This window comes from Anomaloglossus baeobatrachus, chromosome 6, assembly GCF_048569485.1.
Source record: "Anomaloglossus baeobatrachus isolate aAnoBae1 chromosome 6, aAnoBae1.hap1, whole genome shotgun sequence".
In the NCBI taxonomy this organism is placed as follows: domain Eukaryota; kingdom Metazoa; phylum Chordata; class Amphibia; order Anura; family Aromobatidae; genus Anomaloglossus; species Anomaloglossus baeobatrachus.
In genome coordinates this window covers 213,239,933-213,267,621 of record NC_134358.1, presented here as the reverse complement: position 1 = coordinate 213,267,621, position 27,689 = coordinate 213,239,933, and the positions used below count along the sequence as shown (strand labels likewise).

Genomic DNA, 27,689 nt, shown 5'->3' with positions numbered 1-27,689 from the left:
CCCCCCCTCCTTATATCTCCTTATCTAGCATTGTCTTGTCACATTCCCTGTTTTTATTGTATTAGTGGATAGTATGATATTTATACTGATGCTCGGTTTACAGTTATTGCTCATATGCTTGTGAGACATATCTATGCATTCATGTACTTTTTCCGTGTCTGTTTTAAAAAATGTAATAAAAGATTCAATTATATAAAAAACAAACATGATCTTTGCATTTTCTGTAAAAAATTATAGATTTCTAAACACTGGGGTATAGGAAGCCCCACATCACCAGTTGCGTGACAAAAATCCCAGCTCACCAGTTGAGGGTTAACCTGCAGATTAATAGGGTTTGGAAACTGCCCTTCACCTACAGTTCAAACTCTGCAGCCGGGAGGAAAAGAACTTTATAGGTAGTGTTCGGGTTTCAGTCATGGGGGTGATGCTGGCGCAGGTTCAGTACCACTTTATGTATAGAGAGCGGTTGCTGTAACCACACCCCCTGCACTGATTGACAGCTCACTCATCAGTTGATCCTTCTGTTAGTCAGTGCAGGGGGCGTGGTTGCAGATGCCGCTCTTGATATACAGAGCGGTAACTGAATCCGCTACAGCACTTTTCCAGTGACTATGGGGAGATAAGGTATGCATACCAGTGACAATGTAAGGGGAATACATGAAATAGCAGAAACTGCTGTGTGAATACTGACTTGAAAAATCCAATAGCTATATGTAAGAGTGAAAATGTGAAAAATGGAATCTGCATTACTGCCCTCTAGAGAAATACTTTGGCGTAGTGTTGGGGCTCTATTGCATTGATCAATTCAGTAGCTAAATTTCTCTTGATTCATATGTTCATGGCAGTAATGCAGATTCCATTTTTCACATTTTCACTCCTACATATAGCTATTGGATTTTTCAAGTCAGTATTCACACAGCAGTTTCTGCTATTTCATGTATTCCCCTTACATAGTCACTGGTGTGCATACCTTATCTCCCCATAGTGATGTTTTTTTAGGTTTTTGCACCCAGTTCAGACTTAGAATGGTGTTCCAAACGTTATTCCTTACTTTTCCAGTGACTGACACCCCAATGTTGCTGGGAAGATTAAAGTTCTTTTTCCCCCAATAGCAGGGTATGAACTGCAGGTACCGAGCAGTTTCCAAATGCTATTAACGTGCAGATGACGTCAGCAATGTCATCGCTTATCAGTCTTATGAGCGGTGAGGTCAGTAATGTCACACTGATGAGTAGTGATGTTCCTGATGTCACCGCTCATCAGTGTCCCCAGGTCTCGCAGAGTGCAGCATGAGCTGGGAGTGGCTGATGGTGGTTTTGTTTTTGTTTTTTTTTAATAAATTGGTGAACCAGCGAAAGAGTTGGGCAGTGTTTTTGAAAATAAAGGGTTTTTGTGTGTTTTTTTCTATTTACTTACTGGGTTATTATTGGGGGGGTGTGATAGACACTACACCACTAACATCAACCCCAAAAACCATTACCGTGATTGCCACTGCACCAGTGCAATCAGGAAGAGCCAAGGCAAAGCCCCTGAATTGGCGCATTTTTTTGTGATGCACCAATTCTGGGGCAGCTGCAGGCTGGTATTTTTAGGATGGAAAGTGTCCAACAACCATGGACCTTCCTAGCTTGATAATATCAGCTTGCACCTTTCTCCTTTACCTTTGCTGATTATCAAAAATAGGGGGGAACCCATGGAATGAAACCACAACTCGCAGTCCACCTTGACATCTTTAATACGATAGGGGTCACGTTATATGATCTTGTCACTTCTGCCAATACGTAACCCCCGTGGTATGTAAGGTAAGTTTGGCACAGGTTTACATCGACACTCCCTGTCTGCAGAGGCACAGTGAGGCACGGAGAGGGAGAAAGAGTGCGCCACCCAACCTATTACGTAACACCACACTCCCCCACAACCCTGACAGGCCTAAAGACCCCTTTCACTAGCCACAGTGACACTAGAAGAAAAGAAGCGCAATAGGGTCATACCCTGGTAAACCAGGAGATATAAATGCAATAAGGCTCACCTTGTGGGGTTATGAGAAGCCACAACAATTGAACTGCACTTGTAAAAACAGCTGCCTCAGCCTCATGTGGTGAGGTATTCAAACTTCAGGGAAAGAAGGGGTTAATGCCACGCTGCTGAAGAAATTCCAAATGTCAATGTAGGAACGTGATGTTCTGTTAAGTTAACGCATTTGAGAAATTACAGTATGTCTCCTTCATCGGGACAAGAAATCAAATTACCTAATGCAATTTCTTGTCCTGATGAAGGAGACAGACCACTGCAAATCTACCAAGACCCGGCCGCCCATCCAAACTCTCATTTCAAACAGGGAGAAGACTGATCAGAGATGCAGCCAAGAGGCCCATGATCACTCTGGATGAACTGCAGAGATCTACAGCTGAGGTGGGAGAGTCTGTCCATAGGACAACAATCAGTCGTACACTGCTCAAATCTGGCCTTTATGGAAGAGTGGCAAGACGAAAGCCATTTCTCAAAGATATCCATAAAAAGTGTTGTTTAAAGTTTGCCACAAGCCACCTGGGAAACACACCAAACATGTGGAAGAAGGTGCTCTGGTCAGATGAAACCAAAATCGAACTTATTGGGCACAATGCCAAACGATATGTTTGGCGTAAAAGCAACACAGCTCATCACCCTGAACACACCATCCCCACTGTCAAACATGGTGGTGGCAGCATCATGGTTTGGGCCTGCTTTTCTTCAGCAGGGACAGGGAAGGTGGTTAAAATTGATGGGAAGATGGACGGAGCCAAATACAGGATCATTCTTGAAGAAAACTTGTTGGAGTCTGCAAAAGACCTGAGACTGGGACGGAGATTTGTCTTTCAACAAGACAATGATCCAAAACAAAGCAAAAATCTACAATGGAATGGTTCACAAATAAACGTATCCAGGTGTTTGAATTGCCAAGTCAAAGTCCAGACCTGAATCCAATTGAGAATCTGTGGAAAGAGCTGAAAACTGCTTTTCACAAACACTCTCCATCCAACCTCAATCAGCTTGAGCTATTTGCAAAGGAAGAATGGGCAAGAATTTCAGTCTCTCGATGTGCAAAACCGATAGGCCGGGGCCACATGGGGCACTACTGCGATGCTCGCATGACGCTGGCAGCACAGCAGGAGCCGAGTGTCATGCTAGTATCCTTGCAACTGAGGTCCGACTGTGCGTGCGGACCTCAGCTGCGGGGGGCCGGCCGGCTGTGCAGAGGGGCGGGTTGGCACTGAGGAGGTGAGGGAGGAATTTCTCTCTCTCTCTCCTCCATAGCCGGCTATTGTGATTCTTGCTCTGCACGCACGGTACACTGGTGTACCGCAAGTGCAGTGCGATTTTTCTCTCACCCCATTCACTTGAATGGGTGCGAGAGAAAAGAGACTCGCCTTACATTGGCAGCATGCTGCAATTGTTTTCTCGGTCTGATTAGGGCTGAGAAAATAATCGCTCATGTGTGTTGACACACAGGCTAGAATTGGTCCGAGTGGAATGCGATGTTTTATCGCACTCCACTCGCACCGATTTTCTCGCCGTGTGGCTTAGGCCATAGAGACATACCCCAAGCGACTTGCAGCTGTAATTGCAGCAAAACGTGATGCTACAAAGTATTAACTTAAAGGGGCTGAATAATATTGCACACCCCAATTTTCAGTTTATTCTTTTTTACAGAAGTGTAAAATAAGCCATAAATATCGTTCAACTTCACAATTGTGTCCCACTTGTTGTTGATTCTTCACCATAAAAATTAAATTTTTCAAGGGGGCCGAATACTTTCACAAGGCACTGTAAATAAGAATAAGGGTAAAATACAGTGTGAAAGCAGATATTCAAAACTCAGTTACCAATTTCCATGGAAGCTAGGCCTTGCTGACGTCAGTCATGAGAGGTGCTGTGGATCCAGGTGGTTTCCAGTTGCTTCCAGCATGTTACTCAACTTGACCACCCCAAAGAAAAGCAATCCTAAAATGTCAGCTTTTGTTTTAATTAACCCATGTTACACCCACATACCTCCCCTCTGATGACCCATGACAGAGCTAGACATGGGATGTGGCTTCATGTTCCAAAGAATTATTAAATTGCAGTTGTCCTCATAGCTTCACATTTGAGCGTCCCCCTGCAAAAGATTTTACCGTAATGTTTCCTATTATGAATTACCTGTTCATAAATATGGAAACATGATGGGTGAACGGTCTTCCAGCTGCTTGATTAATTTGAGGCTGATCTGTTGGTCCAATAACGTAAAATATGTCTCAGGTCCGGATATACGGTAATGCGATAATTCTTTAAGGAATTATAGCTCCCCTCTGTCTGGAGATATCCTTTGAAGCTCGGCTCTTTGCAGGGGGTTTCATCCAGCAAGAGAGGCATTGACCTGGCTTGGCTTTTTTTTTTTTTTTTTAAATAATTTTGTCACTTGACCATTTGTGAGTGAAAGCATCTTGCCTCAGGCTGCTAATCGGACTAAGAGGATGCATGTGGAATTGGTGGAAATAACTAATTTACAGCTGTAGAAATATCTTGGGATTCATAATTGATTGGTAGGTATGGATATCTCACTAATTCTTCACACTCCACGTGTTTTTTTTTGTTTTTTTTTAAATTATTTAATTATTTATTAGGTTAATGCAACCAAAACACCCATTAGTGCACATGAAAGGCTCTAAAGTGTGCATGCTTCTAATATGCAGGGGGTTTGTGACATTATATAGCTATAGGATATCTACCAAATATCTGTCATCTATCTATAGCTTTATAAAATTTGTTTTCCTTTGAGATCTGTGCGCAAACATTGGACACCACACGCATTGTCCTTGTGGAGTCCAAATTTTTTCTCACACCCCTTGACTTCCATTTGCGAGTCTTGGCCAATATACGCAGCAGTACGTTTTTTTTCCTAAGGTCGGTATCACACTTGCGATTGCCTCGCGTGTATCCCGCACGAGTCTCGCGGTGCATCACCCGTCATGGACTCTCACTCTCCTCACAGGAGCAGGTTGGTTGCATGTATCTCTATGCAGCTGAGACGCTCCTGTGAGGAGAGTGCGAGTCTGTGCCAGGTGGTGCACCGCGAGACTCGCGCGAGATACAAGCGAGGCAGTTACAAGTGTGACACCAGCCTAAGCCTGATTACAACTGAGGAAAAACTTGCAGATGTACACTGCCACATTGAATAACATTTTTACTACTGCAATGCAGTCGCCGGGTTTATACGTAGGATGTAAGCAAACCCTCAGTGGCACAAAGAAGATCTATCCCAGTTGATAAATATAAAAAAAATTGTAACGCTGATAAATACCTAAAAACTAATATTTGCGTAGATTTTTATTCTGTAAATTGTTTTCTTGATATCCTGGTGTAGGTAGCAACTTTGCTTGATTAGTGGGGCCCAATTTTAATTTTTATGAATCTTATTTTAAGAAACATAAAGAACCATGTTATTATAAAGTGGTGGACCGAAGGCTGAAGAAATTTCAATATAAATCCCTATTTATTGCCCCAATCTTCCCTGACTACATCAACCACTACTGATTTTTGTCCCCTACTTCCTTTCTGATGACTCTTCATTTGAGAATCCCAGTGCATGCTGGGATACTCAAACCAAGTATCATCAGGGTGCAGAGGCTGCGGTCACTATCACAGCCCTTCCCTAAAACTAAGGCTAGTTTCAAACTTGCGTTGAACGGTATCCGTTGCATTGCGTTGTGTGACAGATGCAACGGATGTGTTGCACATAGTGACACAACGGATGCAACGGATCGTACAAAACAACGGAATCAGCCTTTTTTTTTTTTTGTACAGAGTTTCCCCGGCGGCAGACTATTGTGAACGATCAGGGTCGCCGGGTGATCAGCTGATCGCTGCCAGCAGCCGGTCGCCGGGTGATCAGCTGATCGCTGCCAGCAGCCGGTCGCCGGGTGATCAGCTGATCGCTGCCAGCAGCCAGTCGCCGGGTGATCAGCTGATCGCTGTAAGCAGCCGGTCGCCGGGTGATCAGCTGATCGCTGCCAGCGCCGGGTGATCAGCTGATCGCTCCCAGCGCCGGGTGATCAGCTGATCGCTCCCAGCACGGGGGAGCTGTAAACTGATTACTCCCAGCGCCGGGTGATCAGCTGATTGCTCCCAGCACGGGGGTGTGTGTGTGTGTAAACTGATCACTCCCAGCGCCGGGTGATCAGCTGATCGCTCCCAGCGCCGGGTGATCAGCTGATCGCTCCCAGCGCCGGGTGATCAGCTGATCGCTCCCAGCGCCGGGTGATCAGCTGATCGCTCCCAGCGCCGGGTGATCAGCTGATCACTCCCAGCGCCGGGTGATCAGCTGATCGTTCGGCCGCCGAGAATGTGTGCGGGGGGCGGAGTGCGGAGTGGGTGGAGCCGAGCGGGGCCATGGCGCTGAGGACAGGTGAGTGTGAGTGAGTGTGTGTATGTGTATGTGTGTATATATACACACATGCGGAGCGGAGTGGAATGTGGGAGGGGGCGGAGCAGAGCGGGGAAGTGTCGGGCTCTCTGCACACGTGGCCAGGGTAAATATCGGGGAAAAGCACTTTGCTTGGTTACCCGATATTTACCTTAGTTACGGGTGCAGAGAGCCAAAGAGCGCAGGCGCAGTGAAATCCTAAGGATTCCACTGCTCAAAAAAACGTTACATGCTGCGTTCCTCCCGCCGGGCGGAAGCAACGGAGCGTCGCCCAGCAGAAGCAACGCAGGTCCTTTTGGCACAATCCGTCATCCATACAAGTCTATGGGAAACAGCGGAATCCGTTAACGGATTTCGCTGTTTTCCAAAAGGGCGGATTGTGACAGAAGGAAAACAACGCAAGTGTGAAAGTACCCTAAGCATCATCACAGACACTCGTTTCAGAGGCTGCTGTGTCCCTTCATGCTCATTGTGCGATCTGTACAGTGGCAGTCAGCTCTGTTGCTGGCTCAGATCAGAACTGGTATTAGCAAACAAAGTCTCAACAGACAGGAAGTAGGGAAAAAAAACAAACAATAGTGGTTTGTGTAGTCCAGGAAGGGTAGGGAAATTTTAATACAGCCATATTAAAAATTAGTTTAGATTGTGCAAATAAATAGATAGGCATTTTGATTGAATGTTCTTCAGACTTTTCATGTTAAGATGTTATATTATGCAAAAATATGTCACCTGCAACTTTTCCCTCTACTGTCAATTATCGCTTGCTGTGGTGAGCACAACATCATGGCATATTGTTACTGGATATCTAGGTGAAGTAATAAGACAGTGCGGCCACTGATATCACAATAGAAAGGACTCGCAATGAGTAACCAGCCCAGTACATCATTAATAAGGGAACTAGACATGACAGTTTATTTTCCCTATTAAGGGTACAAACCCACTATCTGTGATCACCTCCATTGGACCCGTGGAAGCGTGTTTAACGCGAAACGGACGAAAATGTCCGTGAGGGATCCTGCACCTGGTTTTTTCACTGCCTTTTTAATATACACTGCTTAATTTAATAAAAAAAAGAAAAGTTTTTTACCGGAGATTCGGTATGCCGCTGGACTTTTTTCTATATTACGTAGGTTATATTACGTATATTATGTAGGTTCCACACACCTACAGCTATCCTGTTCATCAGCAAGCACCCAGGACCGGAGCCTTACTAAGGGAATATGTGACGCCCTGGACTTGCCAGGTAGTCACAGACATAACACAACACACACCCCCTCCCCTGGTTAGGCAACAACAGCCAAACAGAAATCCTTGTTGCCTCCCTCCAGGGTCTGATGTCCACACCAGGTGGGGCGGAGCCAGGTGGTTGGCCCCACCCACCGAGGAGTTCACAGGCCTGGAGGCGGGAAAAAGCAGTGAGTCTAGTTCAGTTTTGGAGTTCAGTGGAAGTGGAGTTGAGTTTGGAGTGCAGAAACTGCTAGTGTCTGGGTAGGAGCCCAGGCACTGTCAGCAAGGTCGGCAGACGGTGGTGGCCATCTGCAGGAGTTAGTGGACCTCTGCGGAACCGTAGGACCGGGGTCGGGCGGTGGCCCGCCGGTACCGAACCGGGGGGCGGAGTGAAGCTAAGCACAAAGGCAGGGCCATTAGACCCCGACCAGGCTAGGAGCCGCCAACGGTCGAATCAGATAGGGAACCCCGGGGGTTCCGGTCACTAACACCCAAGACCCGACAGAAGGCAACCGTCCACACCGTGAGGACAGAAAGCCACCGCCATAGGCTAGAGATCTAAGGGCCAGCGCCTGCGGGCAAAACGGGCTCCTTCGGTACCTTTTTCGCTGGGGAGCGGACTACCGTTGGGAAACCATTGGAGTCAACACAGTCTACAAAAGGTGCAGGGAAAGACAGCCACCATCAGCCGTCCGGGGAGAGCAGAGACACTGCAGCCGGCTGCGGGACCCGTCCATCCAGCCGTTTGGTTTACCAGAGACTCTGTGCATCTGTGTCTGAGTGAGTACACCAGTGCCATCTGGCACCGCGCCGCGCTGCCTCCGCAACCCTGCACCCCAGCTACCCTGCCTCCCCATATCACCAGCGGGCCCCGGGATCACCAACCCCTTACCCACGGAGGGGACAACATCCTAGCTGCTCCCTGCCATCTCTCCCGGGGTCCCCGTCACCAGCAGCAGTGGTGCCAATAATCACCACGACCCGTGGGAGGCGTCACGAACTATCTCCCCAAACAAACCACCCCCATTTCACTCGTGGGCGAGGAGCGCTGCTTGAGTCCCCAGGTCCAGCCCACCGCTCGAGCCACCGAGCAGCAGCAGTAGCAGCCCCGGAACAGAGCGTAGCGAGCGCGGCCCCTCCGCCCGCGACAAATACTGTTTGCAATCCTGGTGAGGAGAGGATTAGAAGCAGGTCATACAGCGGTGGTGCAGAATCACTTCTATTTTTTCATACCCACTATCAGTGTTCACAGCGTTTTGGACACAGTATGCTTAAGCTGCGTCCAAAATGCTTCAATGTACCATACAAGCACAGTAGATGGGTTTTCTAGAAATCCTGTGCCCACTGTGCTTGTTTTTCTCGCAGCAAACACTGACCTGCGGTGCAACTTTCAGAGCTGCAGCATGTCAATTATTTGCTACTTAGTCGCAAGCATTCTCACAGGGAGAAAAAGAATAAGAGAGAGACCGCAACTGCCAGAGATCGGATTGTGGGCATGAGCAGCTGTGGTCTCCTGTGGAGGAAACTCACAGCCCTGCAGGTCCGGACCTGCTGTGTCAAGGATGTAGAGGGGCCTGATCATGGGCACGTACCCTAAGACATTTTTCTGGATTTTTTCTTCAGCTTAGAAGAGGAACATAACAGTCTCTTAAATTAAAAATCTAGGACTTCACTGACCTCTCTGCAACATTCACTGTTACTCAGCAATTTAATTATGTACAGTTTAAGATAACAGGGCAGAATCATGGCCCTTAATGAATATTTATGAGGACTCACTTTGATCAAACAGCATATATGAAATTTGCTAGATCTGCAAAGTCAACACTACAGACAGGTGAGAAACGCTTATTAAAATGCAACCTTACTTTATATTCAATAGGAAATGCCTAATGAAAAATAAGTATACTCAAAGCACAAAAATACCCATAAATAATTAAAATCTCACAGAACAATGCTCACTCACTCAGCAAAATGACACCCTAATCAATGGCTTTCAAAACTCTGGATATGCTTATCACCATTATAACATGCTCTTGCCGCTTCCTAAAACCTTAAAGAGACCCTATTAGCATTAAAGAGAACCTATCACCTGTCCTGCGCTGCACTGTTTATTTAATAGAGGGCGGTGCCAGAGGATTTTGCCAAATAAACCTAAGTTCACATGTCCTGTAATCATCCGTTTGAATAAATCCATTAGCAAAAAAGTTGTGCAAACAACTTTCTTGTCCATTTTGAAAATATTAACTTTTGCAGGATCATTTTTTGTAACACGAGAGTATGGAAAACGGATCAGTTAACTGACTGCTATTTTACCATCTGTTTTTTCCTTTGTTAAAGGATTTGTTTTTTTGGTTACTGGATCAGTTTCAAATGGAAGATAAATAGCAATCCTTTAATGGATCCATTTTCCATAGGCTCCAATATTAAAAAAAAATGGATCCTGCAAAAATCAATATTTTCAAAATGGACAAAAATAGTTGTGTTTAGACAACATTTTTGTCAACGAATCTGTTCAAACACATGATTGATTACTGGTCATATGAACTTAGCGTAATACTGATTAGCAAATGTGGTTAAAAGGGTCCCTAATGCTCCCTCAAAAGACTCCCTCTGGGTTCTGGGATCCTGGCATGAGAGCGGGATCCCACAAGCCTTCTCTTCTATGTTATTGCAAGATTTTGCTCTTTACATTCACTCAGTGCTTCTGCTTCAATTGCGAAGCAGTTACCGAATGCTGTGAATGAGCATTTAGTAAAATGACCAGTCTAAAGCTCCCCCATATATATTAGACAAATTGTGGCCGAACCCACTGGTATTGGCAAGCTCAGGTCAGCTAACAGCGAGAATGTCATGAGGTCCCCATCCAGATTAGACTAACAGATGATGTCTGGGTAGATAAGAATCAATCTGATTTTTTTTTTAATCGTATGTCACACCGACAGAGTTTCATGGGTCTATTCACACATCTGTGAAAATCCCCTATCCAAGTGTGAGATTCGCAAGACTCAGAGCAGGTCCTATTCTGATCCACGCTTGCTGATCAGAATAGGACATGCTAAATTGGTCTGTGCGCTCTATGCTAAAAAAAAAAATTAAAACAGCTGTCACAAGGAGATTTTTGTAGGCATCACCAACTGTAATGGTGGTGTCAGGATCTGTGGAAGCTACACATTCTGGCACTCTGCCTGCTAACTTCTCTGAGGTCTGTGATCAGCACATGGAGACGCAGACATCGACCCACAGTTTTAGGCAGGCTAGCAAGAGTTAATCTCTGCTGGGCTGCTTGATAGTCTCTTCCATCACATGCTGTGGGGAAGCTCACCTCCGATATATCCTGGCTGGACTATTTAATTAATGCCAGCTATGGTTTATCTATACTGGTCTGATGAGGTGTTGTGATCCAGACTTACTGGTGGTTGTTGTGAATTATTGCTGTGAGCGCTTGTGGTATTAACCATTGTTGTCTTTTTGTTGCTACCATCCTGCTCTTGCTTTTCACCTTAGTCTCTTACTGTTTATTCCTGTGAGTTTGCAGTGTGCCTGAGCTTTGGTTTTCCCCTGTCTGTCTTAATCCGTGTTACCATCACACTCCTGGCCCTTCCAGCCGTCTTACAAATCATATAGGGTATATGTCCCTCATCCTAAAATTAGCCCCCCTTAATCTGGATATGGCCCCCTTATATTGAATATAGCCCCCTTATGCTGGGACACGTCCCCCTGTGCTGCCCATTGCCCCTAAAGATGGGAAATCTCCCCTGTGTTTGATATGGCCCCCATACAGCTGCCCATGGCCCCTATAGATGGCACATCTCCCCTGTTAGATATGGCCCCCATACAGCTGCCCATGGCCCCTATAGATGGCACATCTCCCCTGTTAGATATGGTCCCCATACAACTGCCCATGGCCCCTATAGATGGCACATCTCCCGTGTTAGATATGCACCCAGGCTGCTGCCCATAAAATAAAACACTCTTTCCTTACCTTCTCAGCGCTGTCCCTCCTGTGTCTCCCTCCTCCCAGTTGAGCTCTGGCTTCCTCCACTTCCTGGTTCTTGCTGCCGGTCATGTGATCGGCACAGCAGAGTGATATCATCTCTGCGTGCCGTATTACAGACAACAGCAGCAGGAGACTGGACTTCAGCACTGGAGGTAAGTAAAGCTTTTTTATTTTACTATGGGCAGCAGTATGGGGGCCATATCTAACACAGGGGGGATCATGTGCGATCAAAGGAGGGCGCAGGCAGATATAATATGACCCGCTGCCCCAGACCCTCAGTGTGATGCAGTTTCAGCACCACACTGCTGGACAGCGGCTGTGCATATTATATGAGCGGGAGCAGGAGATCCAACGCTGACGCTCCCAGCTTTCCCTGCCCCCAGCACCGCTCCAGAGCGGACCCTGCAATATATATATATATATATATAGATATATTATATATATACACCCCCCCCCTCCCGTATATTCGGTTTATAAGATGCACCCCCTACTTTCCCCCAAAATTTGGGGGAACAAAAGTGCGGCTTATAAAGCGAAAAATACGGTAATTTTTTTTAATCTTTTTTATTGTTTACTGTTAAGTAGTGTCTGCATCTTCCTGCTCAGTAAGAAAGAAAAAAAATGTATGCCACAAAGTATACTTTAATTTTTATTTTTTACTATTGAACTCCGTAGCAAAAACTATTCCACATCGCATACCAAGGTTGGTTTAAATCAGGGAACAACAGTTATATATACTTCAAATGCAATAATAAATGGAACGTGGACAGACCCTGAGCCAAATACTGTACTGTTTAATCAATGTATCCAAGCCTGTGATGTGCGTTATTCTTAAGAGCAGGGGTTTTCTGGTCATTTGCACAGTTTTAAAGTGAACTAGTAACTAATGTATAAAAAAAATATATCTGTTTTTTCTTTAGAGGCTGTTTAACCAGTACAGGATCGGGTAAAGGCCACTTTACACGCTGCGATATCGGTACCGATATCACTAGCGTGGGTACCCGCCCCCATCGGTTGTGCGACACGGGCAAATCGCTGCCCGTGGCACACAACATCGCCCGGATCCGTCACACTACTTACCTGCTCTTCGACGTCGCTGTGACCGGCAAACCGCCTCCTTTCTAAGGGGGCGGTCCGTGCGGCGTCACAGCGACGTCACTAAGCGGCCGCCCAATCAAAGCGGAGGGGCAGAGATGAGCGGGCATTGCGGGCGGCGGCAGGTAAGGTGAGGTTCCTCGCTCCTGTGGCGTCACACGGAGCGATGTGTGCTGCCGCAGGTGCGACGAACTACATTGTACATGCTGCAGCAGCGATATTTGAGAAGTGACCACCATGTCAACAAAGAGCGATTTTGGACGTTTTTGTAACGATCCAAAATCGCTCCTAGGAGTCACACACAACGAGATCGCTACAGCGGCCGGATGTGCGTCACAAAATCTGTGACCCCCAACGAGATCGCTGTAGCGATCTCGTAGCGTGTAAAGCCCGCTTAAGGCAGAGGACAACACCTTGCAGATTCTAGCTAGCTTATCCCAGTGCTAGAATTACAGCTACACTGCTCAGTACTGCTGTATAAATTTTTCCCATTCATCTGCTGATTCTGACTGTAGGCTAGTAAAGGAAAAAAAAACAGGAATCCTTTTTCTGTGTTTGGACATCGCGGCAGCTAGTCTCTGCCTACTAGTTCAGAGTCAATTACAGAATAGAGATATCAAGGAAATAAAGCCTGCAGAGTGACAAGCTGGAGAAAAATACGGGATATAAGTCAAATAATAGCTAGAATAATGTTATACCTCATGACAGATTATTCTGAAAAGTTACTAGAAAGTACATTTTCCCGTTAGATTATCTGAAAGTTCCTCTTAAACGGAACCTGTCACCAGATTTGGCAACTATAAGCTGCGGCCACCACCAGTGGGCTCTTATATACAGCATTCTAACATACTGCATAAAAGAGCCCAGGCCGCTTTGTGGAACATAAAAATGACTTTATAATACTTACCCAATATCGGTCCAGTGCAGACTGGTCAGATGGGTGTCTCCATTCTCCGGGTGCGGTGCCTCCTCTTTCGGCTATCTTTGTCCTTCTGGAGCCTGGGTACAGGATGCGTCCTACGTCATGCACACACGCGACAGCATTGAGGTCCGGCGCAGGCGCACTACAATACTTTCATCTGCCCTACTCAGGGCAGATCAAAGTGCGCAGGACCTCAATGCCGGCCTGTGCATGACTTAGGACGCGTCCTGTACCCCGCCTTCAGAAGAAGGAGGACAAAGATGGCCAAAGCAGGAGGCGCCACACCCGGAGGACGGAGATAGCCATCTGACCAGTCTGCACCGCACTGACCGTTAAAGTGTTTTTTATGTTCTACACAGCGCCCTGGGCTCTTATATACAGCATGCTAGAATGCTGTATATAAGAGCCCACTGGTGATGGCTGCAGCTTATAGGCCCCAAATCTGGTGACAGGTTCCTTTTAAATAAAATGATTTTACTGGGTTGTCTGTCTAAAGGTTCTGTCCTCTGGTAAATCAAAAGCCCCTTAAATTTTACAATTGGGACTCTTCTTTTTCATGGACACCTTTGACAAATGGGAATCCTTTATGCTTATATCCATTTTAGCTATTTTATGACTGTAAATATGTAAAAGTCATAATTTATTTCGCTATTTTGTAAAATTACAGACAGGATCAGTTGGAACTTCATTTTAAAGGGTCTGTCTGGATATATGAGGTTATTGATAGAGCTGTCAATTATATGAGAAAGGAACCTGTATCTAACTGGTGACTCTGCTTAGAGGTGTCAGAAAGCACTTGTAAATTATCGGCGCTTCCTCATTGACATGTGTGATGGCAAACTTGATAAAGTGAAGCCACACTGTATTTAATCTCTGACCTGATGCTGGTTCTTGCTTTCATCTTCTCCTGTGTAGCTGCTTGAGCAAACATTATGAACAGGGGCAGAATGCCAAATCCAATTTTAAAGGCTTCTTGTAACCATTTTATGTGTCTATTATTTATAGGCAAAAATTGCTATGGCAAGCACTATATATAACTGCTAATCTACTATATGAATAGGATGAATCATGAAACATCTGCTTCTACTTTCTCAGAGCTGCAAGTTGTTCATGCAGAAACAAGTAACAGTTTAAAGAGGGTTTCTAAAATAATGCATGGAAAATATAGAAAAACTGATTTCATCATAAATTTTATATATTTTATAGAAAATCAGATTAATTTCATATTCTATTACTAACGTTATATAACTTTCTAAGTATTCTTCAATACAGTTGTCTACCATTTTAATATAGAGGAAGGAGTGTCAAACTTATTGTTACCAAGTGCCACATCAGTATTATGGGTGCCTTCAAAAGGGCCGCTTGTAATTGTTAGGGCTCATGCAGATCATTATGCAACACGGTACGAGCATGGACTGCAATACACAAACTGGCCAGGGGCTGTAAGATAGCTGTCCTTGGGTAGTAAGGCTATACAAGAGCTATCCCTGGATAGCAGGGCTATATGAGAGCTGTCCCGGGGTAGAAGGACTATAAGAGAATGGTCCCTGGCTGGTAGGGCTGTACGAGGGCTGTCCCTAGATAGTACTCAGGGACAGCTGTAGTACAGCGCTACTAAGGCTATGTGACAGCTGTCCATGGGTAGTAGACATGTGGACTGCAGTTGTGAAACCGGTTGGATGTACTGCCAAATTTCTGTGAAATTCTTTCGGAGATTGCTTATGGTTAGAGAGTTCAACATGCAATTAATGGGCAACAGCTCTGGTGCACATTCGTGCAGTCTGCATGTCTAGTGCACGCTCCCGAAAAACCTGCGACATCTGTGGCATTGTGCTGTGTGATAAAACTGCACATTTTATAGAGTGGCCTTTTATTGTGGCCAGCCTAAGGCACACCTGTGCAATAATCATGCTGTCCAAATCAGCATCTTGATATGCCACACTGAGAAGTGCTCACTAACACAGATATAAACAAATCTGAGAAAAATATTTGAGAGGAATGTTTTTATGTACATAGAAAAAGTCTTAGATCTTTGGAGTTCAGGTTAGAAAAAATAGGAGCAAAAACAAAAGTGTTGCATTTATATTTTTGTTCACTATGTCCGGCCTGTGTATAAAAGAACGTGTCAAAGTTAACCACACATACATGGACTACTAAATGAATGTATGCCAATCTGACGCACTCTATACAACTTACATATGCCACATTATAAAAAACTCTAGATCAATTCCAATATAGGTTTACGTGTGTGTGTGTGCATGTGTGTGTGTGTGTGTGTGTGTGTGTGTGTGTGTGTGTGTGTGTGTGTGTGTGTGTGTGTGTATATGTATATATAAAATATATATATATATTTATATTATTTTGGCACCTCAAGGGCTCTCCAAATGCAACATGATGCCCTCAGGTAATTCCATCAAAGTTTGCGCTCCAAAATATCATTCCTTCCTTTCAGAGCTTGACTCTGTCCAATTCCCACCACATATGGGGTATCAATTTACATAGGAGAAATTGCACAATACATTTTGGGGTCCAATTTCTCCTTCTATCTTTTTGAAAATGAAAGAAATTGGGGCTAAAACATTTTTGTGGGAAAAAGTCAATTTCTTTTCATTTTCATGGTTCTACATTGTGAAATTCTGTGAAGCACCTGTGGATTCAAGGTGCTCACCATACATCTAGATAAATTCCTTGGGGTGTCTAGTGTGCAGAGTGGGGTTACTTGTGGGAGTTTTCTACTGTTTAGGCACATCAAGTGCTTTCCAAATGCGACATGACACCCACAGACCATTCCTTCAAAATCTGCTCTTTCCTTTCAGAGCAGTGTTCAAACAGTAGTTTCCCACCACATATGGGTTATCCCCGTACTCAGGAGAAATTGCACAACAATGTTTTGAGTCCAATTTCTCCCTTTTATCATTGTGAAAATGAAAACATTTGGGGACAAAGTAACATTTCTGTGGGAAACAAAATCCAAATTTATTTCATTTTCACAGTTCTACGTTGTAAAATTTGTTAAGCACCTGTGGGGCTTCAAGGTGCTCACCACACATTTAGATAAATTCTTTGAGGGGCCTAGTTTAAAAAAATTGGGTCACTTGTGAGGGGTTTCCACTGTTTAGACACACCAGGGGTTCTGTAAACGCAACTGAGTCAGTTAATGATTCCAGGGAATTTTGCATTCAAAAAGGTCAAATGGTACACCTTTCCGTCGGAGCCCTGCCATGCCCCTTAATAGAAGTTTTTCGCCACACATGGATAAAATGGACCCCAGAATTCATTGTGCAATTTCTCCTGTCACCCTTGTAAAAATGAAAAAATTGGGGTTAAAGCAACAAATTTTTTGTGGTAAAAGTTATTTTTTTCATTTTTACGCCTCAATGTTATAAAATTCTGTGAACCACCTAGGGGTTCAAAGTGCTCACCACATGTCAATGTAAATTCCTTGGGGGGGAGGGGGGGTCTAGCTTCCAAAATGGGGTCACTTGTGGGAGGTTTAAAAACTGTTTAGGCACATCAGGGGCTCTCCAAATGTGACATGGAGCCGCTGTCTATTCCAGCCAATTTTGCATTCAAAAAGTCAAATGGCGCTCCTTCTCTTCCGAGCCTTGCCGTGCGACTAAACAGTGGTTTTTCACCACATATGGGATATCAGCATATTCAGGAGAAATTGCACAACACATGTTTGGGTTAATTTTCTTCTGTTACCGTTGTAAGACTAGGAGTCACACTGCGTATGACTTGCACAAGTGCAATGCGAGAAAATCTCACATTGCACTCAGCTCCATTTAAGACCATGCTGCAGCTCAAATCTGAGTTTTTCCTCAACCCTGACTGGACTGAGGGAAAAAAAAAAATCAGCAGCATGCTGCGATTTTCTGAGAGTCTATGGGTGCTAGTGAAATATTGGACTGCACTCAGATGACATTGAGTGCAGTGCAATATACGCAAAGGCTGAGAATGGAGGAGATGGTTAAAATTCCTTCTCCCTCTCCTCTGTAGCTGTGCATCTCCTTGCAAAAAAAACCCGCACCAAAAAGGTGATGCTGTTTTGACACTTTTTCAGTGCATTTTTATGCCAGGAGATGCAGATTTGGTGCAGATGTCTGCAATCAAATACTCAATGTGCTCACATTGCCTAATCCGGTATTCCGGCATTTAGTTCAACGAGTTCACCTCAGCTCAATTCACCCGAGATCACAGCTAGGGAAACACACACAGTGGGAAACACAGATGTGACCTCAGGTGAACTCCTTGAACTCAATTCCGGATTTCTGGATTGGTCAAAGTGTACACAATGAATATTTGGGTGCAGACATTTCTGCATGAAATCTCCATCTCCTAGCAAAAAAAAGAACTAAAACTGCATGCGTTTTTGATGAGGTTGCTGTGCATTTTTCTACCAGGAGATGCAGAGTTGGTGCAGAAATGTCTGTACCCAAATATTCAATGTGCACACATCTTTTTTTTTTTTTTTTTTAATGTCGGTAGCATGACTTACTAAAAATTAGTAAGAATCTGACAATATGACAGTATAACTAAAATGTACTGCTGCTTTATGTTTTAGGGTAAATTCAATTTATTAATTCTTACACCAACCGCTGGCTGCTCTCTGCTGTACAATGCTGTCATAATTGATCATGCAAGTTTGGTTGAATTACTATTAAAAGTGATTGACCAACACATTTCTCTGCAATATTTTGCATTACAGAGCTCAATGAATACCGTAACCCCACAAACAATATGAACAATTAACTCTGTGGTTGTCTGTATTTTTCTTGCATACCTGCAGAGAACAATTTTCTCAGTGCCCTGTTTCTAGTAATTTTTGGGCAATGATAATGCCTAAAAATAATAGTGTTCCCAAAGTCAATGGCTCATGCAGAATCCCATACAATTTGTTACAATAATTATGGCAATGCAATTGCAGCTGAAATGGTTTGATTGTTATCATATGAGGATTTGTCTTATTTCAAGAAAAAAAGGAAACACTATAACAATAGCAAAGAGAAACAGAACAGAAACACTCTGTGCCTTGTGTACTGCATAATTCAACTTTCTTTATGTCTGAGGCTTTTACGAAATTAAAGTATTTCGGATACCCATATGAAGTTAATTGAGGCAGTGTGTCACTTATCTCTATGGGGATGCACCTTAAATTGATACACTTTGCATAACTTCCATGATTTGTGCAACTTATGGAATTCTCTTTCCCTTTGATAACAAAAAACTTTTGATTATTCGTTAAATAATTCAAAGAGAAGGCATCATAAGAAAATTACCTACTGTTTTAGTCAGGTTTTTGTGTGTATATTTTTTTTTTCTTTTAAATGTCAGTTTTCTTCACATAATATTGAAAAAAATAAAATAATCTAATTCGCAAATTAGCAATTTTCCCACTGGTCACCTAGCAATATTTTTAGACCCATAATTCCTGTCTTTCATGAAGACTTTTCTGCAAAAATAATGATATTAGGTAGGATTACATTGGCAGGTAACACCTGATACACAACTGATAAAGAAGCCATCATTCACAAAAAAACATTCACACCTGACCGTACTCCCCCTCACTTCACAACGACGTTTGCACAGGCTCATTTGACACTTCAATAGAAAAGATAGGGTCAGTATCTGACCAAAGTGACCATTTATGTGTTGTAGGAAGTTTAGAGTCTAAAAAGTACCACTGGCCAATGTGAAAATTGCATTTACCACAAAGTCTGAATTAAATGATAAGTCTGTTTTGGATTATAGCTTCCCTTTAAATGCAAACTCATTTACCTCAAACCAAGGGGTTTTTAATCTTTTTCACCAAATTAAGGAAAATTATACTCAAAAAAGGCCTTAGCTCTCATGTTGTGTAACCTAGTTTTAGAAGGGCATTGTATAGTGATATGATTAAAGCAAAGTATTATTTGAAAACTGCATGGTCTTATTCACGCGATTAAAGATGTTTTCCCACTACTAATTTCACCCTCTTTGATTTGTCCTAACTTTTCCTAACTAACACTTTCCTAATATACTTCTATTAACTACCCTGCTCCTGTAAGATAATCTCTCTGCGGCTCCTACATCCTTCAGTTGTTGTTCTGGATCTGCTACTTCTGATATGGGGACCGTAATCGGACAAACTTAACAGGGCACATCCCTGGTGGGGCAGGGCTACCTCATGATGAGAGACAGCAGTCTGGGCATGCATGCTCAGATCATAGTTCCCTCTCAGTTGGGAACCAGGCTTCCAGTGTGCTGCTTTCATCAGACAAGCACATGTGTAGTGAGGACCGAGTCTGCTAAAGCTTTGAACTGTCTTCAGCTGACAAACCCTGTGATATACTATCTAATGATCGGCACATTGCAGTGTTTGCCAGATAAAAGCACCGCACTGGAAACCAAGCTCCCAACTGAGAGGAGAATAAACTCAGATTTGAGAACAGCTCCATACACTGTCTATTGGCCATTATGAGTTTAGTAGCTTGAATCTGACTACAGTGATTAGACAATCATTGATATTCCCTTTGAAAATATTAATATGAAGCATTTCTAAGCGAAACATGCGTCGGGTGTGGTGGGACCCTGCCTTTCTACTCTTTAATGTGACTGGCTTCTGCTTCTTGTGTGGGTATGTTTATAGACTATATAATGTTTGAAGTTTGTTATTTATAAATCTATCCTTAGGCTATTTTGGCCTTTCCATATATCAATTTCCCTATCCTTTTCACTGTTTTTTAGGTCTTAAGTTCTGTGGATACTTGGGTTTAGATAGGAATGTGTTCCTGCTGTCTACACTCTCCCATAGCAGGCTTACCTTTCTTGGATCCAGTCATACAATGTTGCTATATTATATCAGTATATATGCTATTGTGATTGCTATAATGTACCTATGAGTTGCATGTAGAACGTTGTCTATTTAACTATCAACTATCTTTACCAGTAGTTGTCAGGTGTCCCCCAACTTTCCTATCTTTGTCCTTACCTGTTCTGTCTCATGCCATCTTTGTTTTTTAATGTACTATCAATAAAAGTTTTTTTTTACTTCATGGCATTCTTGTTTCTTTGGAGTTTAAAAACACAATAGGAAGCAATTAAAATATAATATGTGTCTCCATATAGTATCAACAAAAACTCTATCCTTCCCAGCACAAAACAATCCCTCACACAATTTAATAAAAAATGGCAACACAATTTATTTTTTCTACAAATTTGAACATAGTATTTCTTCAATTGTACTGACCTGGTGAATAATACCAAATCATTTTTACCACACAGGGAACTCTGTAAAACAAAACCCAAAAATAATATCAGAATTGCATGGGTTGTATTTTTTGCAATTTCACAGCTCATAGATTATTTTTCCCGTTTCACAGTTAATTGCAGTAAATTGAATGGTGTCGTTAAAAACTATAACCCGTCTCACAAGAAACAAGCCCTCGTTTGGCTGTTGGAAAAAATAAAAAGTTATGTTCTTTGGAGAAAGGGGAGGGAAATATGATCATGCAGACTGGAACAGTGGTTGCGTAGTTAAGGGGTTAAAGGCATGGCAGAACTGCAGTACTAAAAAGGGTGATCAAATTCCAATGTACAAATTTATATGAATGGACACTACAGAGATCTTTCAATAATCTTTTTACATTTAGGCTTTTAATAATTACATCCTATAAATCGAGAAAAAAAAAAAGTATAATCATGGTCATAGAATGGCGATTCCATACTGAACAAGCTGTCAGATTATGGAACTTTCTGCTACAATATTTTGTGATCGTCAATTCACAAAACATGTCCTTGAGGCATTCCATGCAAAATAAATATTACAGGGTGTGAGTATTAAATTCTGGAGAGGGTACGTTAATCCAGGGACCTATATCTGGAGTCAGGAGGAATTTATCTCAAATAATATGGAGCAGAATTCATCCATATTATGGTGCGTTAGCCTTATTTTGGATCAATATAATGCTACAGGTTGAAACGGGTTCAGATCTTACATCAAGCTTAACACTTTAACTTGCCTGTCATCTCAGTATTCCTATGACTGTCAGCTTGAAGTCAGCATTCATAGGAGCCTGTGATTTCTTCTATATACACCAATACTGTGGCATTGCTGTATATATAACAAGTAATCAGACTATTGCAGGTTAAAAATTGAGTACATAGAAAAAAATGTTTAAAAAAAAATAAAACATATATAATGTATACACACATGCACATACATATGTATGTATATATATATATATATATATATATATATATTATATATATACACACATATATATATATATATATATATATATACACACACATACATACATACATACATACATACTCACACACACATACATACATACATACACAGCTCTGGCAAAAATTAAGGGACATCACAGCAACTTTTTATAAAAATCAGCTTTTCTACATGTCTGACAGCCATTCCATTCCATTGTGTCAGTTGAATTCCAAGCAGAGTACAGACCGGTATGACCGGGATGACAGTCATCTTATTCGAATGTCACTCCACAACCGCAGGATGACATCAAGTGACCTACAAAAGGAATGTTAAATGGCAGCTGGGGTGAACTGTACGGCAAGAACAGTTCATAACAGAGGCGGGGCTCAAGTCATGTAAAGCTAGAAAAAAGCCTTTCATCAAAGAGAAGAAAAGGAGAGCCACACTGAAGTTTGCCAAAGACCATAAGGATTGGACCATAGAGGACTGGAGTAAGGTAATCTTATCTGATGAGCCTAATTTTCAGCTTTGTTCAACACCTTGTCATCTAATGTTTAGACGGAGACATGGAGAGGCGTACAAGCCACGTTGTCTGGCACCCACTGAAATTTGGTGGAGGATCGGGATGGCTGGAATTGGGCAGATTAAACTTTGCGAAGAAAGTATGAATAAAGCTGCATACAAAGTTATCCTGGAAAAACAGTTGCTTCCTTTTGCTCAGGCAAATGTTCCCCAACTCTGAGGACTGGTTTTTCAAACAGGACAATGCACCATGCCACACAGCTAGGTCAATCAATGTTTGGATGAAGGACCACCACATCAAAACCCTGTCATGACCAGCCCAATCTCCAGACCTGTACCCCATTGAAATCTCTGGAATGTAATCAAGTGGAAGATGGATAGTCACAAGCCATCAAACAAAGAAGAACTGTTTCCATTTTTGCACCAGGAGTGGCATAAGGTCACCCAAATGCAGTGTGAAAGACTGGTGGAAAGCATGCCAAGACGCATGAAAGCTGTGATTAAAAAATCATGGTTATTCCACAAAATATTGATTTCTGAACTCTTTCTGACGTAAAACATTAGTATTGGTATTTCTAAATTATTATTTTCTAAATGATTTCTTTGCATTATTGGACGTGTCTGAAAGCACTGCATTTTTTTGTTATTTTGACCATTTCTCATTTTCAGAAAATAAATACATTTTTTGCTGGGAAATTTGGAGACATGTCAGTAGTTTATAGAATAAAATAATTTACATTTTACTCAAAAATAAACCTATAAAGAGAACAATCAGAAAAACTGAAAATTTGGAAGTGGTCTCTTATTTTTTGCCAGAGCTGTGTCTGTGTATATATATACACAGCTATATGGACAAAAAATGAAAACGTTAAGGATTTTAGAATAAGGGAGGTAATAAATATATGCACAAAAATTAAAAATCGTCTCGTCCTTAAGGGGTTAAGGGAATTTGTCCGCAGGTTTTTGCCAATTGATCTGGAAGCAACATAATATAGGGCACAAGCATTTGATTTCAGTGATGTGACACTTATTAGGCTGTGTTGTAGTATCAATGCAATCAGCATTTTCCTTGCAGGAGATTATCACTATTGGACATCTCACATGACAGTCAGGCTAATTTGTGTAACCCCACCCCTAATTTGCAGCGTGCTCACTATGGACAATGTACACAAGAAGCTGTCAGTCAGGACTGTGGGCGAGGTTATACACAGTTTAACGCTTAGCTCTGCTACATCTAACATCAGACAAAACAGATATTCTATGAAAACGACACCAAGTAGTCCAGTAAGTGATACATCCCAGGAATCAGGTTTTTTTGCCATAAATTATACTGGTATCAGATTATGTAGCAAAAACCTGCTATTCCCTTTAATATTAGTAATAAAAGTTAGTTTTTGTCAGACCATATTTTTTTCATATTCTTCTTTCACGTAGTCATTGCCTGGCTCCTTTATAGCTTTGTTCTCTCCATTCATCCTTTCATTTCTATTTCTTTATTTCCACTTTCTAATCCTGCCTCCTCCTATTCTGGTTTCTTTTGTCTGGATGGAGACTTGTTCTTATTGAAGATTAAGAAATAACTGTATGAAGATCACTGCAGGGCTCCAAGACTCCAGCAATTCCCAACATCACAGCATGTGGATTAGACTTAATATGTACAATCACGTACACAATAGAGATTTTCATTACTACTTAAGAAGTAATCTGGAAAGAGCAGCAAATACTTTGTTTCATTCCGATCGTCCGGTCTCCAAACCTCAGGCTTACAATAGGCATGGGAAAAAAAAATCAATCTCTGAAATGCTGTGAAATACGGTATTTTTGTTTCTCAAAGTCTTTTTGTATCAGCAATAAGTATGGAATAAAACTGATGCTAATAATAATAGCAATAATGCAAGTGCAGATAACACTTAACAGCTTTGCTGGTACACTGACCTGCAAGACAGGGTAAGGTAATTTATATCACAGCTCCACAGGGAAGAGGTGAGGGAGCACATAGCCTGGCATAAAGCGCAATTATAGCCTGAACAACACAAATAGATTTTAAAGACACAGCAAGAATTACATTGAACTTCCTGCAATATATGCATAGCAAATCAATCACTTCTATGAAACCAATATATTTCAAGAGCAAGGTGCAGAACATTGTATTCAGCACATCCGTCTTTTTCTTTTTCTTGATGGAACACACAGTCTAATTTATGTGCCCAAAACATACAAAAACATTTACTTGCCTGCATATCTCAAATTGAGTGGCTAATTCCAGGTTTTTCAGTACCGGCTTCCAATTTTTCACTATGACCACACTTGCATTATTTGTTCTAGATAAATTTAATAGGGAATTTGTCCCCAGGTTTTTGCTACCTCATCTGAGAGCAGCATAATGTAGGCAAAGAGATTCTGAATCTAATGATGTATCACTTAGATTACTGGGTGCAGCCATTCCGACACAATTAAAGATTTTAATTTTAGCATGTCACAGAACTTAACACTAGAAGTCCCAGAGAGGGGTTATTTAACATTTCTACCATTGGAACCCTATGGAGCTTGAAATTTCTGGGACTTCCAATGTTAAAAAGCTACCCCCGCTGTTACGGTTGCTGCGAGCACTGGAGACTATGTCCAGATTTCTTGCTACTGCACATGTGCGAGCGCTGGAGACTAAGTCCAGATTTCTTGCTACTGCACATGTGCGAGCGCTGGAGACTAAGTCCAGATTTCTTGCTACTGCACATGTGCGAGCGCCGGAGACTAAGTCCTATCTTGGAGCCATTGCACATGTGCGGGTGACATCATCGCTGACACGAGGTCACATGTCTCTGACACCTTCTATGCCGATTGGTCGCTGGTCATGTGCTTGTGATGCCTTGCTCGGTGATAGGCCAGCATGACGTCACTCCTGTCGTTCTGGCAGCGGATTGGCTCTGGTGTCCTCCATCTTGGATGAGGCACAGAGTCTATATAAGACCCTGACACACGCCGCATGGCGCTCAGTCCTCTTGGTTCATGCATAAGAGTAGACGCTCTATACGCGTTCCTCTAGGCATTCCTCTGTCTATGCTAGGTGAGCGCTACCGGCAGGGTAGCGTTCTTATACCTTACAGCTTCGGCTGCTGTCCGTATCCTTACCTCTTAGGGGAGCGGACATAGGCAGGTGCCTGAGGCACATGGTCTGGCTGGGCCTTGTGGTTCGACTCGTAGGTGGACGTTGCCGCTAGGGTAACGTTCCTTATACTGCGTCTGGCAGTTGTTCGTATCCTCGCACACTAGTGGAGCGAACAGAGGTAGGAGCTTTGTGCGGCTTACGCTGCTGTTCGTCTCTTTTGCACCACTAGAAGAGCGGACCTAGGCAGGTGCCATATCTAGTGGTTCGTGTCCTCGCACACTAGTGGAGCGAACGCAGGTAGGAGCTTTGTGCGGCTTACACTGCTGTTCGTCTCTTTTGCACCACTAGAAGAGCGGACCTAGGTAGGTGCCATTTCGCACACATTGCCTTTGTCTCTGTGATTAACAGAGATCATTCCACACACCCTCCAAGTAAGGGAGGAATTGCTTTACTTACTTATTATATCCTTCTGTGAGTTAACAGAGGTATTGCACTCTGCCATAGTCCGCAGCAGAGTCTTTGCACGGTGGACCCTGACTGTCTGATACTCCTTTAGGTTATTATCAGACAGCCCCCCGTAACACCGCCCACACCAGGCTCTCTATGTATATTTCTATACACAGAATCTGCTACTCACAGAGGAGGGCGGAATCGGACTTGCACTCAAAAGCTCCTCAGTCTGATTCAACTAAAACACACTATGTGATAAGAGACACATGGCTGTAATCTGTATGTTAACCCTTACAGCATGCTGTATTCAGATTATATTCCAAAATCCTACTGACAGATTCCGTTAATACTTCTGGTATATAATATTCAAATATCAAGTTAAAACACAACAACTATATTTAGCAAGAAGTAGTTTGACAACAAAATATAATTGATTTTTTTTTTTATTCATAAACATTATGATTTCAAGTTCTACATTTTCTAAAATAAAATGTGTATCAAAGCCTCCACAATAGCTTGCTTATGATAAAAATTCATCTTATTTTTATTTTCGCTAAGTAACAGGTCCCTGGGCACCTTTTCTTCACAGGTATACTGATATATTTATTGACATTCCTTTATTATTTAAGGATAAATTACATTGTTAATCATCTGTAGGATCAGAAACAAGCCAATCCTGTGGATTATTTAACAAAGTGCCATACTGATATATTTAAGTATGTACATTGAACATATAAGATTAAATATGAATCAGGGCATCATTGTTGCTGCCTTATGATGCCAAAGTAATGCATATTAGTTAAGTATAGTGGACTTCAATTATAAATGGAAAAGTAACAGACATACAAATTGAAGACTATAAAAATGTTTTCAAGAACATCAGAACCCAAGGCTACTAGCTGACAGTGTATAATCTTGCTTGACGCCTTCAGACCTTGATGTGTGAGAATCTGTGATGAGGAGCAGCAATAGATTAGTGAAGGAAAATTTCAAACAATTTTTTAAAGAGATAAATATTGCAAAATTATGAATCCTTATGCCAGTTTTCAAGATCTTCAGTCTCTCTTCAAACTGTACTTCTGCAGGAAAGTATTTACAGGAGCAATTCTATAAACTCTCCCCCCAGACCTGTGTATATACAATGTAGTGTCAGCATGTTACGTAGTTACTTAGGTTGAAAAAAAAGACCTTTGTCCATAAAGTTCAAACTTTTCTTGACCAATTATACATTTGTCTCTAAATTACCGTATTTTTCGCTTTATAAGATGCACTTTTGTTCCCCCAAATTTTGGGGGAAAGTAGGGGGTGCGTCTTATAAGCCGAATACACGGGGGGGGGGGGTATATATATATATATATATATATATACATACATACACACTGCAGGGTCCAGGGGAGGTGGGGGCGCTGCTGGGCGCAGGTGAACGCTGCGGCGGCAGCGTTTGATCTCCTGCTCCCGCTCATATAATATTCACAGCCGCTGTCCATCTCCGGTGGTGCTGAAATCGCACCGCAGTGACGGGCTGGGGGAGCGGTGCATATTATATGTCTCTGCGCCTCCCTATGATCGCATATGCCCCCCCTGTGTTAGATATGGCCCCCGTGCTGCTACTCATTCTAAAATAAAAAAAGCTTTACTTACCCCCTCTAGCGTTTCTCCCCGTGTCCCTGCTTCCACTGTGATCAGGCAGGCAGAGATCTCAGTCTGCTGTGCCGATCA

The 27,689-nt window shown here is 42.6% G+C and overlaps 1 protein-coding gene across 2 annotated transcripts in view; it reads right to left on the bottom strand.

The window, feature by feature from the left end:
- The window catches only part of KCNG2 (potassium voltage-gated channel modifier subfamily G member 2), a 243,813-nt gene that overhangs the window by 123,600 nt on the left and 92,524 nt on the right, over positions 1-27,689 (bottom strand). The window contains exon 2 of one of the 2 annotated variants that reach the window (XM_075314660.1): positions 20,909-20,949. The exons of the other annotated variant lie outside the window; for it this stretch is intronic. The gene's annotated coding sequence lies outside the window, so the exon portion shown is untranslated. The remainder of the gene's footprint in view (positions 1-20,908; positions 20,950-27,689) is intronic. 2 annotated transcript variants of the gene reach the window in all.